Raw genomic sequence first — 19751 nt, forward strand, 5'->3', positions numbered from 1 at the left:
GTATTTTTATTCCATAATGTCCATATTTCTTATGAACTATGTGTGACAAAGATGAGCAAATATTTTGCCAGTTGTGTTGCTTTTGGTAATATAAAGGTAAGAGAAACAATATCACTGAAGCTATGTGATTTAAGTTCTCATTTTAATGGATTTTGATTTAACAGTAATTTTATATTTTTTTCTATTTTTACCTTCTGGTTTTTGAATAAGAAAGGTGGAGTCATTTGTAAACATTATGTAAAATGAGAAAGAGGCAGAAAAAAAGAATCAATTTCTTGATGAGTTTCATTCTTTTATTTGTTACAGGAGTGGGTTTGGAGGAGTTTTTTATTAAAATATTTAATAATTAACATGCACTTAAAATTTAATGAAGAGGTTAATAATTATATTACATATGACACTATGTTTATAAATGTGATGGGGAAAGAGAAGAAAAGTTAAGAGGAAAAAAGAAAAAGTGAAAAAAGGAAAATTTAACAAGGGAGGATGAAAGTTAAAAGTGAAAAGAACTAAAATCAAGGAAAATCATAAGAGAGAAGATAGAAGACATAGAGGGAGGCAAAAAGGATAAAGGTATAAACATGAAGTGATCATTCTCTGCAAATCTTACTATAATCATTGCTATTACTTTAAAATATCTATACTTCTCTAAATAAATGTCTTTACTTCCTGAGTACACACAATACTAAGAGAGGTCCTGAATGCTTTTCTTCCCTGTGACTATATTTTAAGGAAAAGAGGTTTTTTTTTTTAAAGTGATCTTTATTTCTCAATGCTCTTGAATACAAGTATAATGTAGTGTGGTAATTATTTATGGTTTAAAAAAGCATTGCTTATGTAGATTTCCCTACCCTGACATTTGCTGTTGAAGTGTTCATATATTTGTTTATTCTAAAAGATAATTAAATAGCCTAGGGAATACTTGAGCTCCCACCAATGAAAGGTGCTAAGAATGTTGAATAAATGAATAAACTGTCTACAAAAGCCACTTCTGTTTTAAAGTCAAATTACTCTCTGAAAAATTGGCATCTAATTCTTCCGGGGGCAATGAATACATTTGAGGTTAGAATTTATAACATTTAATTAAGAGAATATGTAATAATCAAGAGTCACTAATCTTGATACAAACATTCTTAGTGTAGGTTTTGTGTTTTGAGTTCAGCTTTACTCAAGGATTACCTTGCGATTATAAATGGTATGCTACCAGTTAAAACTCAGCCTACTGCGTTCACTCCAGCCTATCTGGGTAATAGCTTTTTGGTCTATTGCACACCTTGGGCACACACATTGGCTACAATGTGTGCCGATAGATGCACAGTGTCTGGCACAACACATAAAGTATCTTAAAAAAAATATTAGCATTGGGATTTGGATCTGAATTTAAGTTGCCTTTTCAGGGTTTCCTCCTTGTAAGATGGTGACCTTTTGAGTATCCGCCAGCTATTTGGAACACTGGGCACTCAGGCTAACCCATGTCAGGCTTATAAAGTTTGGCTCTTCTTCGCTACCTGTGTGTTGGCACATTGTGTTATGTTTCAGTAACAGAAGTAGCTAGGCATTAAGCCAATTGGCTACATGACATTGAAAGTCAATTGCTGAGAAAGGTGAAGCCAAGTATAGCCTGTAAAGAAGAGCCAAGAAGATTCTAAATGTATTTGAGGATCTCAAGAGAAACAGCTGCAGATACTGTTAACGCTACTTAGTCTTAGAGGATAGCAGATACTTTATACATACCCAGTTCTTCTTCTCCATGGAGCAGAAAACAGGACATTTTTGAAATGTGCAACAGCCCTGCTCCTGAGTACAAGGGCACCTTTCATCTATTTCTGGTGACTTTTATTTTCTTTTGTTGTTGGATCTCCTACATAATTGCAAATATATCGCAGGCAAGCACAATGGTAAACAGTGGGTGGACGTTTCCTCCTCAGATGCAGACAATATCTGCCTGGCTGGCACTGCTTAATTCAGCCATTAACCCACTTTTATATGCTCTTTTGAGCTAACAGTGCAGAAAAGCTCTTAAGAACTTAAAGGAGAAGACGCTCTTCAAATTTCATTTTCTGATCCAAGATGTTTCGGTGAGTCAGTCTGAAAATGCTAAGAAAAAGGCAGAAAGAAAGGCGTTCCAAAGGGTCATAAACAACCCCAGGACCTCTTTCAGGATAAGCACCATATGTAGCCTTTGTCAAAGTGCAATACTGCCACTCAAAGCAACACAGTCAGATGAAGAAATACATGAGTATATTTCAAGCAATTTTTCTGATGGGGCTAGAAGATCCCTCTGGACTGTGGGAACTTTCAAATCACAAGCAAGCAGCCCTTCTGCACCACAGCGGGTGGGTCTGGAGGGTCTGAGGGCAGATGTCCTCACCCACTGTCTTTACAAGGACATTGTTTGCTGCCTGACCTGAGGCAGCTGCAGTTGTTTACTCTCTGGCCTTCCTGCCTTCACTGGATTCCCCATCCAATTCAGCCTCCACATAGCTATAGCACAGTCTTCCTAAGGCACCCATGATTGAATCAGGCACTCTTCGACTGAAAGCTTCAGTGGTTGCCTATTTCTTGGAGAACGAATGTGCATAAAACCCTCTGCCACAGTTTTATTACTTGCAATATGCTCTCGAAAAATAGGACAAAGTACTTGATATTATCTGGACATGCCCTGTGCTTCCTACTGACAAGTCTTTATCCATTTCATTCTCTTCTCCTAGGATGCCTACCCTCCCCCAGCTGCCTCCCCCTCATTCATATCTATTGAGAATACTTGTGAATGAGACCTTATTTGGAAATACGGTCTTTGCAGATGATCACGTTAAATTAAGATGAGGTCATTAGGGTGGGTCCTAATCTAATCTGACTGGTGACCTTATAAAAATGAAATATGGACACAGACACAGATAGGCACAGGGGAAGACAACGTGAAGATGGCAAAGCGACAACAGAGGCAAAGTTTAGATTGTTGTAGCTACGAGCCAAGGAATGCCAGGGACTGACGGCCGCCACCAGAAGCTCGGAAAAGGCAAGGAAGGAGTCTACCCCAGGTTTCAGAAGCAGCACGGGCCTGTCAACACCTTAATTTTGGATGTCTAGCGTCCAGAACTGTGAGACAATACATTTCTGCTGTTTTAAGCACACAGTTTGTGGTACTTCATTACAGCAGTCCTGGGAAACTAATACATTTGTTCAAGGCCCTACATATGGCACCTACTCCATTAAACCTTCCTCGACCTCAATCTGTCTAATCTCTTGTACTTTCCTACAGCCTCATGATATTATTCGAAGAGCATGTCTTTTTGTCTTTTTCTGTATTAAATTGTGAGCTCCTAGAAATAACTCTTTATCCATTTATTCATTTAATCTTTCTGTCTCCCCACAGTCTACAACTCTGCATTTGGAACATTTCCCTTAGATGTTTATTGAAATAAGTGGAATGGAATCTATGTTTTTAAAGATATCAATGACAAAAAACTAATTTTAGGTAATGTTCTATTATCATCTGTTAACTCATTTATTATTCTGGAAGAGCTCTTAGGAAAAAATACAGTGAAAAACCAGAAATGGACAGTAACAGGCAATTCTCAGAATAAAATATAAAAAAATCTAGAAAGATATCACATTATTCATAATTAAAGCAAAACCAATTAAAACAAGTTACCATTTTCCACCTATCAGCTAAATAAAAAAAAAATCCAAGTTTGACAATATACCATGTAGGCATGGTTTTAAATAAACTAGCATTCTTATCCATGATTAGTGAGAATGTAAATTAGCACAACTTCTTTTGAGAGTAATTTGAAAAAGATCTACCAAAATTTTAAATGCACATACCTTTTAATTAATGATTCTGCTTCTAGGAATTTGTTCTCTAGGAATACTCACACACATGAACAACTCCGTTCAAGACAGCATCATTTGAAATAGTTTTTAAAAAATTGGAAACATAACTGCTGATAAACAGGGGACTAACTGAAAATTTATGGTTCGTCCATAAAATAGGGTATTATGCAGTCCAGAGTAAGAATGGAGTCGAACTACATGGGCTGACAGGAAATGACCTCTAATACATATTATCAAGAGAAAGTAAATAAAAATATACAGTGTTTCTATTTCTCTATAAGAATGTATAAATATATATATGCTTACATATAATATGATGATTTTGTAATGATATATAAGAAAACACTAATTGTAATTGCCTTTGAGAAAAAGACTGGAAGTCTCAGATAAGAGAAAGATTACTTTTTACTCCATACTCTTTGTATACTATAGGAAATTTTACTAGACGCGTGTATAATTATTTTCAATTTTAAAAGTTTTCTTAGACTTTAGTATTAAATATATTGTACACAAAATACTATTTGGTGATATCAAACTCATTTTGCTTATTATAATAAATAAATGATTCAGTTAACATAGTTTAATTAAGACTAATTTTATACCTGTTAAAATTTGTAATTTGGAAATGTACTTAAGTACCTGTTTTAAAATCACACATTAAATTGTCTCACAATTTTATTACAAAAGGAAAATATGATTCCTGAAAAAAAACTAGAAAATCAAGACAAAAATAAACATTCTTATTTTTACCACCCAGAGATTATCAGGTAGCAGTTCGATGAGTATCTTTCCAAAATTTATTCTATGCTAAAATATGTATACACAGAATGGATTTATATAATTACAATTTTTCATTGATAATATATCATAACATAATTTCCATGTTTATAAAGAGTTAGATTTTTAGAGCTGAGGAAACCTTAAAAGTAATTTAGAATAGGATAAACAAAAATGGCACCTACATACCCCACCACACACACACGCCTCCTCCCTTGCACGCCCGTGACAGACTGCTGAGTCATCACGGCACATTCTTGCAGAGCTGAGACTGAGCCTCAAAGTCATCCTCAGAAAGGGCTGCACAAAACCACAACTGAAAGATTAAAGACCGAAGTCGTACAAGGTGAATCTCTTTATTTTTGACTAATCTAAACCAATGATGAGGAGTCAATTGATTTCTTGACCAAAGCCACACAATTAGCAATGGATCCAAGGTTAGAAACTTGCTAAAATATTATATTCTTCTAAGTTTTAAAGTACTGTTTTATGGACTATACTTCAAAATATTAATTTTTTCAACATTGAAATTGGAAGGATAAATCAAGTTTGGGCAAAAGTATGAGATAATTAAGTACTGCAAATTTTCTATGTATTCTTTGTGTCTAATACACCTTTACACATGTGGCAATTCTGCCTCTGCTGCAGCACACTGTGCTAGGAACGCAACTGCTCCTCTACTCAATATTTTGAAAGACTGCTATAGAATAATCTACAAGGCCCTTGTTTGTGAAACTATTTTTTATGAAAACCATCTAGGGTTCTGAAAACCCATGGTATGCCTTTTACAATCTGACATATAGGAATGTCACCTCTACCTTGAATTTAGGGACTCTAGGAGAAGAAAACTATGCATGATTCATATCTTTGTATTCCAGAATTTTTAAGGCACACAGTTGCCTATGGCCTTAACTATGGTGTGTAATGGTATCTGAGGCCAGGTACACATATTGTATAAACAATGTATTATAGCCTGTAATGCACATCCTAGGACCATAATCTACCAATGAAGATACTACATACTGCCCAGTTGATTAAGAATTTATTTGTTTTTTATGTGTTGGTGGGGGAAGTAATTAGGTTTCTTTATGGATTTTTAAATTAACTTTTTATTTTATTTTTCAGTGGAGGTACTGGTGATTGAACCCAGGACCTTGTACATGCTAGCATGCACTCTACTGCTGAGCTGTACCCTCCCCCCGATACTGCCCAGTTGAATCAATAATACTTCACAAGCATTTATTGAGTACTTATTTTGTGTCAACCACTGTGTTAGTTTCCGAGGCTACAAAGATTCGGCAGACACAATTCCTGGTCTAAAGGACCTTGCAGGGAAACAGGGGAGACACACATAAACAAGATTATTTTTTCCACTTTGGATCTTTTCTATGGTTTAATACTTACCTCATGGACAAAAATAGAACAACATCTTTTTGTTCATATTATATTCATAACATGTATTATTTTATTTGTTATGTTATTCATGTTACGTATATGTATTAGGTATACCTGTAACACTGGTTATACCAAAGGAGAGGTATTGTCTGCAATGGGGCAGAGTGGGAAACTCTCCTATATATTTTCCATTTGCTTTTCTTGTTGAATTTTTATATGAAAATATATTATTTGATAATTTTAAATAATAAAATTGATCTATAAATAATTTCCATCATTTTAAGAATAATGGTGTATTTTCTTATGATTCTTTTAAATCATAAAGTAAGTTCTTTAAGAGATTAACCTAATTCTGAATTCATGAATTTTGTTTTCTTATAAATTAAAACAGGTCTACCCTGTTCCCAATGTGTAGCATAGTAAGTATATTTTGTGGTGATTAAAATATTTCTACAGGACCAAGTAGGTATCAGAAGAAGAAAAAGGTTTGGCATATATTCCCAGTAATTTTGTTTTTTGATTTTTGTTTGTTTTTCTCCTTAATGGATCCACTAGGGATTGAACCCAGGGCCTTGTGCACACCAAGCATGTGCTCTACCACTGAGCTATGTCTCCTAACCCCCCAATGATTTTGTAAAAAAAATGCTTTCTCGAACTGAAAGGACCATCTTCAGTCCTGCAGTTTCTTTGTGGACTTTATCCTATTCCAGGCTTTCTGTTCTGGTCAACCAGAGCCCTGGTCCTTTTGAAGGAGCATAAACTAGATGAAAAGCTGTAATTCCATCTGATAGTGTTGACATAGAAAGAAAGCTCAATAGAATTACACAAAATTATTATACTGTCAACAGCACTATTCTATCATACTCTCCTTGTAATCCATGTTTCTACAGGCTCATAGTGGGTACATCAAGCCATCAGTATAAATGGGACACCAGAATAATGAGCATAATCCAAGAATTCATGATGATGACGATGATGATGATACAGCATTACTTACATGCAGAAAATACTGTGGGTGACAGAATAAAACAACTACAAGGTGGCTAATGGGTATGAAAAGATTAAGTGTGCAACGAGAAAATTAAGAAAGGAATTTTTAAAATATGTTTTAGCATTATAACAGAAACAGTAATACACAAGGCATTAGGCATCCTGTGGTGACAGCTTCTGGACAGCTGCATATATTTTCCCTCCACCTTTCACAGAGTCTTTGGTTTTGTTTAGTTTTGTTCTTGTCTTTCTTTTATTATTATGGTAAGATACATATTACATAAAATTAACTTTTATATGTACAAGTGGCATTAACTACATTTACTGTGTTGTGCAATTATCAGCATTATCAATTTCCAGAACTTTTGTATCATCCCAGCAGAAACTCTGTACTCATTAAATAATAACTTTCCATTCTCCACCATCCCTCCCTGGTGACCTCTAATCTACTTTCTGTCTCTATGAATTTGACTATTCTAGGTACCTCAGGTAAGTAGAATTACACAATATTTGTCATTGTGTGTCTAGCTTATTTCACTTAGCATAATATGTTTGAGATTCATTCCATGTATCAGAACTTTATTCAAGGCTGAATAATACTCCCTTATATATATATGAATACCATACTTTGTCTCCATTCATTTGTTGGTGGACATTTGGGTTGTTTCTACCTTTTGGCTTTTGTGAATAGTGCTGCTGTGAATTTTTATACCACTTTCGGGTGGCTATTTCTTGCTATTTCAAAGGCACAGGACTTTGATAAGAGCATACATTAACTTCTGAATAGTTTATTTTGTTTTTGTCTTGAGTGTTTGTACCATGGCACTAAGGAACCCACAAATTCAGAGACTTTGACCAATAACATTAACACACAGTGAAAGAGAAGTCTCTGAGGCTGAGAGAACTCCTTACTTTTATGTAATTTAATCTGTGGTATTACCATATTTAAAGAAAGAATATATCAACAATTGGGAAATGGATTATATAAAAGTACAGAAAAAGCAGAAGTTGAAGATGCAGTCTGAAGTCAGAGAACCTTAACAAGCAAACTAAGTTATGAGTCTGTGTTATGCATACATCCATTGTGGAGACAGACACAGCAAATTATTACAGTATGATAACACATTTAACTGAACAAACAAAAAGGCCAATTTGTAAACTTTTAAAAATGTCTTTCCTCATGATCTACCTGTCAGTCATGCCCCATATCACATGCTCTATAGCTCCAGGACTTTTTTACTTAGTTTTAAACTTAATAGTTAGTTGTGTAATTATTTGTTTACTCTTTCTCTCCCTTAAACTCAATGAGGATAGGATTGTGCCTATCTTTTGCACAGTGCCTGCTACATTTATACATCAGTCTCTTACAAATTTGTCTGGTCTGATTCACTGAGACTAGAACCTAGAAATCAAATGCTAGAACTTGGAAAGTTAAAGCTGTAGACTTTAGGCAATTCACCAAGGTAAAAAATTACCTTATAATAAAGTCAATTAGGCAGCCTTCCCTACAAAATCTTTCCAGCACACTGGGAGCCTGTCAAACCCCAACAGTGCTCAGAATTGCTCAAGCACCACGAGGATATGATAGAAATTTTCATTGATATTCCAAAATGATCTCTGGAGAAATGTATACAAGCACTTAAATTACTATAATTATTTCTTCCTACCACGATACTGCAAGATTTTAACAGCTCTATCTAAAGTGGAAACTAAAATACAGATAGAATAATGCAAAACAAAAGTACAATAATGTTAATAATTTTCTTAATGACTCATTTACCTTTCTTCTCAGATTTTTCAAACAATTTAGAAGCCATGATAATGGGGATGAGAAATTCACCCAAAGAACAAACAGAATCATGGAGAATCCCTTGTCTGTTCTCAGAACGTAGCAATGGCAGCAGCAGGAATGGAACTGGCATGGTTTAGGCTTCTAATTTCAGGGGTTTTTCCCCTACCAAAGAGAGACTGTTTTCTGAAAATGAAAGTGACCTGACTGAACTATCTGGGACTGCAAGTCACGTTGCATACGGCAGAAATAAGTTTCGTTAAAGCAGCTCCTTCTATAAGCTGCTGTGTATTTCATTCACCCTCTTGGAAGACCCATATCCCAACTCTACTGTTCAAAAAATACTCATCAGTTCAGATCCTATCCATAACAGTACCAGGCCTTAAGGACTCTTTAATAGAGAGTTTTACGAGCATTAAACAAAAGTACTTAGAATGACTAACCATCCCTCAAAGTGGAGGAAGAAGCAGGTATGGTTTTCAGCATGGTTAACATGAGCGAAACTCGAAGCAGTCAGTAAATTGCTGTTGCTAATTTCAGATTCTTCTCCCTAGGAACTGCAGAAAACCCTTAGCCAAATGCAGCTTGAGAAATGGTTATAATATGAATTTTTCTTCTTGTTGGTCCTGAGGACCCTCTTCTGTATGTCCAGCTGGGTTCCCACTTGTATTTCATAGTCTGATATCTGGGTTCTTATTTCCATGAGAGATTTTCCTAGGCTCCCTTGTAAACAGCAAATACTTATATAAAGTTTACTTTGTACCAGATACCACTCCAAGTATTTATTTATGCAGTCTTACTACAAACCTCATGAGATGTGTACCATTATAACTACATTAATTATACAAATAGGGAAAATAAGGCACAGAGAGGTTAAGAACTCACCCAAAGTCACACAGCTCATTGTGGCAGACACTAAGGACTGAAAATCCATGTGATTAACTACTATGTTATATTGCTTTTCTAAGTGCAAAACGCTTGATCATAGAATTCTTAAGGTTTGCTCCCACCGCTATGTTCAGGAAAACACCTATTTCTATTTCTTGTTTTCTTCTTTCTTTTCTATTCTGTTTGGCACTTTAAACTCCAAATTAATTTGAGTGGAGGAGGACCATGGGGGTATGGGAAGTAAACAACACAGATGCTATCTCTGTGTTTGCTTTGTAAATGAAATCAAGATCTCTGACAATTTGCACATGCAAACGCGCATGCAATTGCCTTAAGCCTCCCATTTTCTCAGGCCCTTAATGTTTTAGGGCCCAGTGCGTTAACCAAAATTGCAGCCCTGTTTAACTGTCAGGAAGTTAAAGTATATAAAAGATCATATGTTTTCTGATCTAATCATTAGAACAGGCCCTTTTTTAATCAACTCATTAATTTTTTTAATTTAAAATAAAGCCTTTTCATTGAGATTTAAGGGATCACATATTCCTACTCAGAAAAAGAAATCAGAAAAAAATGAAACAATTCCCATTTTGAGATACTATATATATACAGTGAATTCAGGGGAAAAATATTTTTAGTGTCTCTTCTAGAGCAGATCTATTTCCTTCCTTTTCTACCACATGAAACCAGGCCATATGGTTCCAATAATGGAAAATAGATTCACTTCTTTCTAAATTAAAAAAAATAATCAAAATACATGCAAACTTTATTATATGGTTATTGATTTCTTCACAAAGCCACACTTCTATCACTGTTCATAAAAAGATAATACATACTGACAAGACTTTAAATGTCTATTGAAAAAAATCAGTTGATTAAAAATGTTAAATTATTTTTCATCTTATACAAACATACTTCATTGTTGTACAAGATTGCCCTCTTGTGTTTTCTCTAGCTAAGTCATTATTATTTTTATCAAGTTAACATTCAGCTTTTGACTTTTCAATCTAAAATTAACCCACTACTAAATGAACTTCAAAGGCTTATATTAAAAACCATATAGATCAGAAGTTAATGTTAGTGTTATGGTTTGTGGTACATTCTAGTCCTTTAAATCTCTGAATAGATTTATATAATACAACGGCCTAAAGTTAAGAAAAAGCAAGGCTAAGCAGAAGTAATTATATAAAGAAAAATTTAGAATTATGTCAAGGAATACTAAAACCCTGATACTAGCTACTCATATTACCAAGTTATGGAAAATGTAGCCGATTAGCCTATTAGTATAGGTCTGGCTTAATGTCCTTACCGTCAGTTTCTCCCTTTAGTTTACTTAGTTACTATGTATGTATAAAAACACTATTAACATTTTTAATTATTTTGAAAAAGTTTTCCTTATGTATTAAATTAGCAGTTTTCTTTTTAATATTGCCTAATTAAAACAGTACTCTCATATGGTGAAATGTAAATGTGGTGCACTCCTTTCTGTAAGTCAGATTGGTAGCATATGTTAAAAGCTTTAAAAAAAGATTATTAGGTTTGTTCCTCACAACGTAAAAGCGCAAACTTAAGTACCCCCCCAATTTTATGCCCAAACTACTCATCATAGTATTATTTATAGAGCAAACATTGGTAACAACTGAAACATGGCTGTGTGTGGAATTAGACTGGAATATAATCATACAGTGGAATTTTTTGCAATGATTATAATTTTAATGGAATATTTTAAATAATATGAACATTTGTTATGATGTTAAGCTTAAAACATTCAGGATATACATACCTCTGTCTGTGTGTTTGTGCCATAATGATCTAAAAGCAATTCTCCCAAAACTATAAACAAAGACTAAAATGAAATGCCTTAAATATTAATACTGGTTGTCATTTGAGGGTAGCACTATGGTAGCCTTTCCTATATTTTTCATTTGTCTGTATTTTCCACATTTTAATATTGAATACATTTTATATTTTATATTGAATATTGCACATTTTATATTAAATATATTGAATATATTTATACTGAATTACGATATAATGGGGAAAGTCCCTATGTCCTAACATTGGCAGAATTGAGGTTCTGCACTTTTTATACAGATCAGGAATTTCGTGGGCTTTCTGTGCAAGCTCAGAAAGCTTTTGTAAAGGAAAACCAAGACTTCAGCAACTAGCTCAGGATGCAGCATCCAGTTGAGCCATAGTAGAAAAGTGGAAGGTTCCCTAGGTCACAAAAAGCTTGAGGAAGATCCTTAAAATGAAACTTTCTCTCCCAACCCTTTATCCTTCCTTCGGAGGAAGAGAAAAATAGAGTCAAGGGATGAATTCCTTCTCCAAACACAAAAAAGAGCAAGCAAAGCAACAACTATTTACTAAGTGCTAAACATGCGCTAGGTTGGTTAAAAGGGTCAGAAGCTAAATGTGATGAGTGACTAAATGAAAAGAAGGGTGGTTACAGAATTTCACCTCTGGCCATCATGTAGGACTGCCTCAGCTAGATTGTAGCTGAAGAGCTGGTCTTTCTACCTGCAGTTCTGCAACAATTTTCCAAACTGCAGGGAGAGTGATCTTTTCAAGGAGCAAGAGATTGCCAGTGCCCCTGGTGATAAACTCTGAACTTCTTATGGTGGTTGACAGGACACTTTATCACCTAGCTTTGGCTTATGTTTCTAGCCTTCTCTTCAGTTTCCTCACTTTACATTCCAGGCATTGTGATCTTCACCAGGCTTCTCCTTTCCTGTTCTCTCAGGTTAGACCCATCCTGTCTCTTCTGCCTAGCTAACTCCTGCTTACTTTTCAAGTCTCTGATTAAATGTTGCCTTCACTGGGAAAACTTAAATGTCCCAACAATGTGCACTTATTATGATCACTCCTTTCCTTGTCAGAACTCTTCCTGTATGTTATGAAATTCTCCAGTATAATTGTCCTTCTCATCTGGACTGTAGACTCTGTGAGGACCAGGGCTCAGTCTGCCCTGTTCACCTTGATACTACCTACAATGCCTAACTGAGGATTGACAAATATTTATTGAATGAACAGTGGATGAATAAGTGAAACAGTCTAATTATATTCAACTTTCCCAAAATTTTCTTAAAAGAGGTGCTCTAACTGATGCAAGTGCATATCAAAATAAAAACGACACACATGACGATGGTGTTTAGTCCTGGGGCTGCTGGGAATTCTTCACTCAGCACTTAAGTCCTGTATCCTGTCCTCACTTCACAGATACGTGTGTATGTGTACCTACACCTCAAGAGATTTTTTAAATTAATTTTTCAAGCTTCTTATGGGAGGAAAAAACCACTCTGATATATTGACCAATAGTTTCTAATTCTTAAAAAAAAATCTTCATTCAACAATAAGAGTAAATAATGTTCATTAAATAGTTATAAATAATCTTTAAATACATGAGAAAATAATAATATAATACTAGTTTCTTTAAAAAGTACAGAAACTACATATTCAGAATATGCTAATCTCTCCCATACAAAAATAAATACACATAGTATACTGTATTTACATAATAAAAACTGTAAGAAAATGCATTGAAAAATAAATTGTGAGTATTTCTGAGGGTTGTTACATGTAAAACACTTTTCTTTCTCACTCTTTTCAGGATTTCTCTCAGAATAAGTATGTATTACTTCCATTAAAACACTAAGAGCTATCAAAAAAGTATAACAAAATGAATTCCTTTATGTGTAAGTAGTTGTTTCAAAATTTGTTTTAAGACTAAAGGATAGGCATGAAGGCATGAATATTTTTCATATAACATATATATTTTAAAATATTTTATACTACATGGATTTAATCATGCAATGACCTTTAATGCAGATGCTATAAGAAGACAATACAAAACTACAGCCATTTTGTATTTGACTTCTAAAGTATGTTCAAAGATTCTCATATTTCTCAAGGGAAAATCATCTTATTAAAGAATATTTATGAAATAGCTTGGAAAGTAAATTAATGCACATACTATTATGCCAAGCACAAATAAAATGACTTAAAAAAAAAAAACTAAAATACAGGCTGGAGGCAATTAACAAAATGTATAGTTACTTGAAGTGGATTAGGGGAGAGGCTAGCTTGGGCAGAATTACCTCTTGTAATAGGCCATAAGCAGCAGTTCAGACAGCTAGGCTGGGAAAGTCCCTTACCTGAACCACCTATCTCAATAGATCTAGGAAGTCGCTTTTCTTTTGCTTAACAATAGGTCCAGTGATAAGCAAAACTGCCCTCCTCCAAAGCTCCCTGAAGTGCAAAAAGACTAAAGATCAAAGGAACAATTAGCCACTCCCTGAACTTCAAAGATTTTTCCTATGGGAACTCTGAGAAGCAGCTGCAAGATTACTTAGAGAAATTAGAGATTTCCATTACAGTGTATAAATATAACATTACAAATATCTTGGTCACCATATTCTTTTTATTTCCTTATTATGGTCGCATTTTAGGTTTTCTAGTTTTGCATACATATTAAAAGGAGTAACAAATCAAAATATACTAAGACTAGAGACATATCTACCCTCAATGAGCACTGCAGCACTGTTCTTAGCATTATAACTTTTTTGTGCTTTTTAAGCCTAGCTTTTCAATGTCTTGGTTGTTTCTGCATTCCCTCATTCAGAAAAAAAAAGTAATTTTTCTCACGTAGTTTGTGTTTTAATGCAGCATTCAAATAGTCTACAAAATCACTTACCTTTCCTGGACTAGTTTCACAGACTGAGTCCCTCTGATGACGAAAATGTCTCTTCTAAACCAACTTTAGAATGGAGCTGACTCTATGAATGGCAGGAGAGAGAGAAAACAAAACAAAACAAAAAAACCCTGGTTCTCAATAATGTCATTGAACCAACTAACCTTGAACTTCATCCTGCCTCTGATCATCTTTTACAAGATCTATTCACTTATTTGTTTTTAAAACTAGATTGAATTGGTTATTCTGTTACTTGTCACCAAAGCACCCCAATCAAAGTTTAGATTTGATTATTAGGCAATGGGGAGTCACTAAAGAGGTTTAAGCAGAAACTGACATAACCAGTTTGCATTTAATGAGGACAGCAGTGGCAGAAGTGTTGAGGATGGATGGGCGGGATGTGAGCCTGGCTAAAAGTTTCTGAGGGCTTACTGTGTGCTATGTACTAGTCTGAAACACTTTACATATATTAATCCATGTAACCCTTCCAAAATTCTATGAGGCATGTAACATCACCCATGTTCAATAAGAGGAATCTGAAGTCCAGAAGCATTATGCTGTCCAAGATCACACAGCTAGTAAGGGGCAGAGCCGGGATTCGAACCCAATTTTATTATAGACATTCCTTCACGCCTCTCTCCTCCCCAGCACCACTAAGCCATATATATCAGGAGAAGCTTCATCTCACTCTCAGCCTCAAATAGACTTAATTGATAAGAGTAAACACAGCCCCTTTCCAGTGATTGATGCAGGAATAGGCTGGCCACCCACTTCTGGTCTGGCTTCTAACCACAAATTCATACTACATATTTTATAGGGTTATTGTGAGAACTGAATGGGCTATTGCTTATAACATACTTGGTACATGGTAGGCCTACATTAAATGCTAGTTACTAGTATCATGATTATAGACTACTCTTATCAAGAAAAACAGAGAAGGAATGTTCAGAGGAGGGCAAAGGAGAGTGGTATGACAGAAGCCAAGGAAAGAATTTTCAGAAGAGCATAACAGGATCAAATGCCGTGGAAGAATATGAGATATAGTGTGGAATATGTGACATGAGAGTGGAAATGAGTTTAAAGGGTCTAGCCTTTGGGACATAACAGGTGACTTTTGCCAGAGAGGTGTTTGTGGAAGGGCTGGAAACCAACCAATTGGTTGAAACTTGCACCTGAGTGGAGACGGTGCTGCTGACCACAGATGAGCAGCTTCACTGTGATGGAAAGGAGAAGAAACCATGGTAGTAGGCCTCCAGATGGAGCACAATTATAAACTTTGAGAAAGTAGCTAGCAAAGGTACTGTTGAAAATTCAGAAGAGAGAAACAATGACGGGACAAGTCCAAAGGAGATTAAAAGAGAAGGCATCAAGCTCATAGGTGGCAGAAGGCATTAGTCCTAAAGAATCAGGCCATCTCCCTCCCATTAACTCTGGGTGGAAGAAGTTAAGTTCAGATATAGATGCATTTGCAGGAAGGGAGAAAGTTGAGGGAGTGCACCTATGGAATATTGCATTTTTCTTAGTGAAATGGAGGCAGCATCATCTGCTGAGAAGGAGTGTGAAGCAAGCACTGTAGTGGTCAGTCAGTCAGTGTTAGATGAAGCTAGCCTAGAAGACAGGGGAAATAATTCCAGAGTGCTGTGCTGAAGGCACAGCTAAATTGAAGACCAAGAATTTCCAATGGCTTTAACACGTGGGTAGGAGTATATGATTCTCCCCAGCATCTCTCACTAGCCCAGATGGAGATATGAGAATCAGGCTGTCTGTGTCTTTGGGCAGGTCATAAAAGTTAGCATGAAGCTGAAAGTAATGGAAATGGGGACCAGTTGACCATAGTCCTCTCTGGTTCCTCATACTCTCCCGAGGCTTCAATTCTACAAACAAAATCTGTGCCTACAACTGGGACTGCCAACCACAGTTCTCAAAGTGAGAGTGCATTAAAGAACAGACTGTCAACACTCACCTCCCTACCCCCACAAATTCAAAGGGAAGAATCAAATTGTTAATTAAAGCACTTTACCTGGGACTTTCACAGTATTCCAGGATTACAGGTGGTAAAACAATATACTAATATTCATCCTTTGATTAAATTCTACAGCCTTCAAATTTGATGCATGCCCTTTCTTTCATCTAGGATAAAGCAAAGTTAAAGACACTCATATTGAGGCTTTTTGTATAACAAATAGGATTAGTAGGATTAAGAACCACATGGCACGTAAAATAAAACTACACTAATATTTAAATTATTCAGTATGTGTGCCTATGGCACATGTCATCCTGCTGAGTCAAGGGAACTTAAAGTATCTCTTCATTATCTTCATTCCCACAGTTATCTTTCAGGCAGGTACACAGCTAGGTTTCCCCTATAAACCTAGCCAATAAGAGAAAAACATTTAGCTATTGAAAAGAACAAAGAAGGAACTTTTTTCCTTCTAAGCTAATGCAAGAAGTTGCTTTAGGATGTTGATTTGAAACTGCTGTTGATTATTTTAATTGATATAATGAGGAATTTTTTTCCTTCTAAAAAATTAACTTGTGTCCTTTCATTGTTCATAAGAGAACAAAGACAATAGTTTTAAAAAAAAAAAAGTGACTACTGCAACATAGGATATTACAAAGCAATGAAAATACCAAGTATCCAAAAGAAAGAGCATCACTGGTTACACTCTCTCTGCTCTGAGAGGATTCCTGCCTATGAAGTCATTGCTCATGGAGACAGTTGTCTTTTTCTCTTTTGTTAATGGAGGTACTGGGGATTGAACCCAGGTCCTCGTGCATGCTAAGCATGCACTCTACTACTGAGCTATACTCTCCCACCGCCACCCCCCCAAAGTTATCTTTTCAGCGTCTCATAATAGGCAAATATGCCTAAAGCATTAGAGTGAACTAATCCTATTTCATTGCCTAAAATAATGCTAACCTATCAGTATATTACTCATAAACATGACTTAAAAAAAAAGATTTCATAAAGACACAGACAGATTTCCTAGAGAAGTCATCTGACTTAGGTTATCATTTGAATTTAATACTGGGATGTAAAGCAGAGTCACTGGAGCTTAGCCATCAGAAATCTTACTAACTTATTAATTAGCAAGAAGGCTAGAATTTACTTTGTAATTATAAACACCCTGGACTGCTGAATGAGAGAATAGCATAATTCAGTCAAAAAACTTGACAAGTCCCCTTTTATGTGTTAGATGAGTGAATACAAAATGAATAAGACACAGTTCCTGACCTCAAGAAGGTGTTTACAAGCCTCATCTTTCTGCAAATAACTGGGAGACAACATCAGGTCAGCCCCTCAGTGTGAGATAGCTCAATGCCAAATTACAATGGGGAAAGAACAGGAAGGCTTGCTGCCACTCATTCACTACAATGGAGCCACACCTTTTTAAGGAGAGGGTTATATTCCACAGTAAATGAGAGACAGTTTTCTCAGCAAAAATTACATTTAAACATGTCTTAGGGAATTGTGTGAAGCCATTTTGCCCAGTTTTTCCTGCATGACTTGAATGGATCATTGTTTCTTTGGCTGAACATCCAAGTTATGCTTAGAAACTAGGTCATTTGAAAAATATGTCTTTAAACAATGTATGTACACTTGGAAATATGGTTTTGTTTTATACTTGTTAAAAATCATAAATGGGATCACATTGTTCTTATTATCCATCTCATTTATTTTACACCCTTAAGACATTTAGGAGGTATTTCCATGTAAGTACCTGTGACAGTTTGCATTTTCCAAAAATGCCACAGCAATCTTTCTGGTCCCATATATTCTTTAAGAACCTTGCCTCTCCCCATCAGGAGATAGTCTATAACTATAACCCTCCTCTTAACCTGGATGAGACTCTGTAATGGCCTGAGCAAATAGAATGCAGCAGAAATGACACTGTATAACTTCTAAGCCTAGGTCATAAAAGGCAGTATGGTTTTACCTAGTACTGTCTTAGGATACTCGCCCTTGGAACCCAGCCATCAAGCTGTGAGGAAGCCCAAACCAGTCCACACTAAGAGACCACATGGAGAGGTCAACATGGAATCTGAGAGTTTCAGCCTGCAGCCTTCAGCCAGCGTTAACCACCAACAGGAGAGTGAAAAGTTTTCAGATGATTTCAGTCCTCAGCCTTTAAGTCCTCCAGTTGAGGCCCTGTGCATAATGGAGAAGAGAAAATTATCCCTGCTGTGCTCTGTATGAAATCTTGACCCACAGAATCTGTGAGCATAATAAATAGTTGTTTTATACCACACCTTGTGGGGGTACTTTGCAGTGCAGCCATAGTAACTGGAAGATTACCAATATATACCTATTTCAATCTTTTAAACAATGCCATAATTAATAGTAATATTCTATAGTATTCATGTATCAAAAGATCATTCCTGTATTGATAGATACTTAGATGGTTTGGAATAACTTATCCCTACTATAGACAAGGCTGAAACAAATAAGCTTCTACATGTCTATTTGTGCACAAGTGTATTTCTATAAAAACCTATGAGTTTTTATAACCTGTGAGTTAATAAATGCATGCGAGATACTTAGAACAGTGCATCGCATACTAACACATTTTTTATTATTATTATATTACCACCATCATATAAGTTGACTTCTAGTTAGAAGGTGACAGTTTTCCCTGAACTTCTTTAGTGACAAGGACCCTAACAACTGTATTTAACAACTATGCTACAATGTATCCTACTTCGTAGTTTAGCTTATGGCAAAAGTAGCAAGCAGAGAATTATATTCCTGAAAATATCCATCGGCTGCACACCTGACCGTCTCTACATTCAGTTTAAAAAACAACTTGCTCCGTGTGCTGGTGAGTTACACTACCTGCGTTCCTCTTAGAACAGATGGGCTGAAAATCATCAGCTGTGTGACTAGAGCGGAAACAACGGAGCCTCGCGCTCCAGCATGTGCGCAGTTTTCTTCCCTCCGCATCCGATCAGACAGACCACTTGGCAGAGAGAGGGCGGGGAGAAGGTTCAGGACACTTCTTGACCGGTGCTTCTCACCCCTTCAATTTCGGGTCACAAGTTTAAGAATGGGCTTCTTAGCCGTTGCCACTCTCTTCCACCATCTCTCTTTTAACTCTTCCCCAGGCGTGCTTGCAGCTACCCTGCACCTGTTATTCCCGTTAACCTCCAGTTTACCTGGGCATAGTAAAGGAGAGAGCAAGAGGGACTACCTGTTCACCTTCTCTTGCCTCGAAACGGGAAAGACTAAACTTTATTCATTTTGCAGTCGACCGGGTTTCAACAACCATTCCCATATTTTCACAGTTCAAAGCTTTTAACTTCCTCTCCTTTTCGATTTTCTCCCTTCATTTGCTCCATTTTTTAAGGGACTCAGGTAACCCGTCTCCTTCTCCCGGTCAGGGCAAAGGT

Source organism: Vicugna pacos, chromosome 6 (assembly GCF_048564905.1).
Source record: "Vicugna pacos chromosome 6, VicPac4, whole genome shotgun sequence".
Lineage (NCBI taxonomy): Eukaryota > Metazoa > Chordata > Mammalia > Artiodactyla > Camelidae > Vicugna > Vicugna pacos.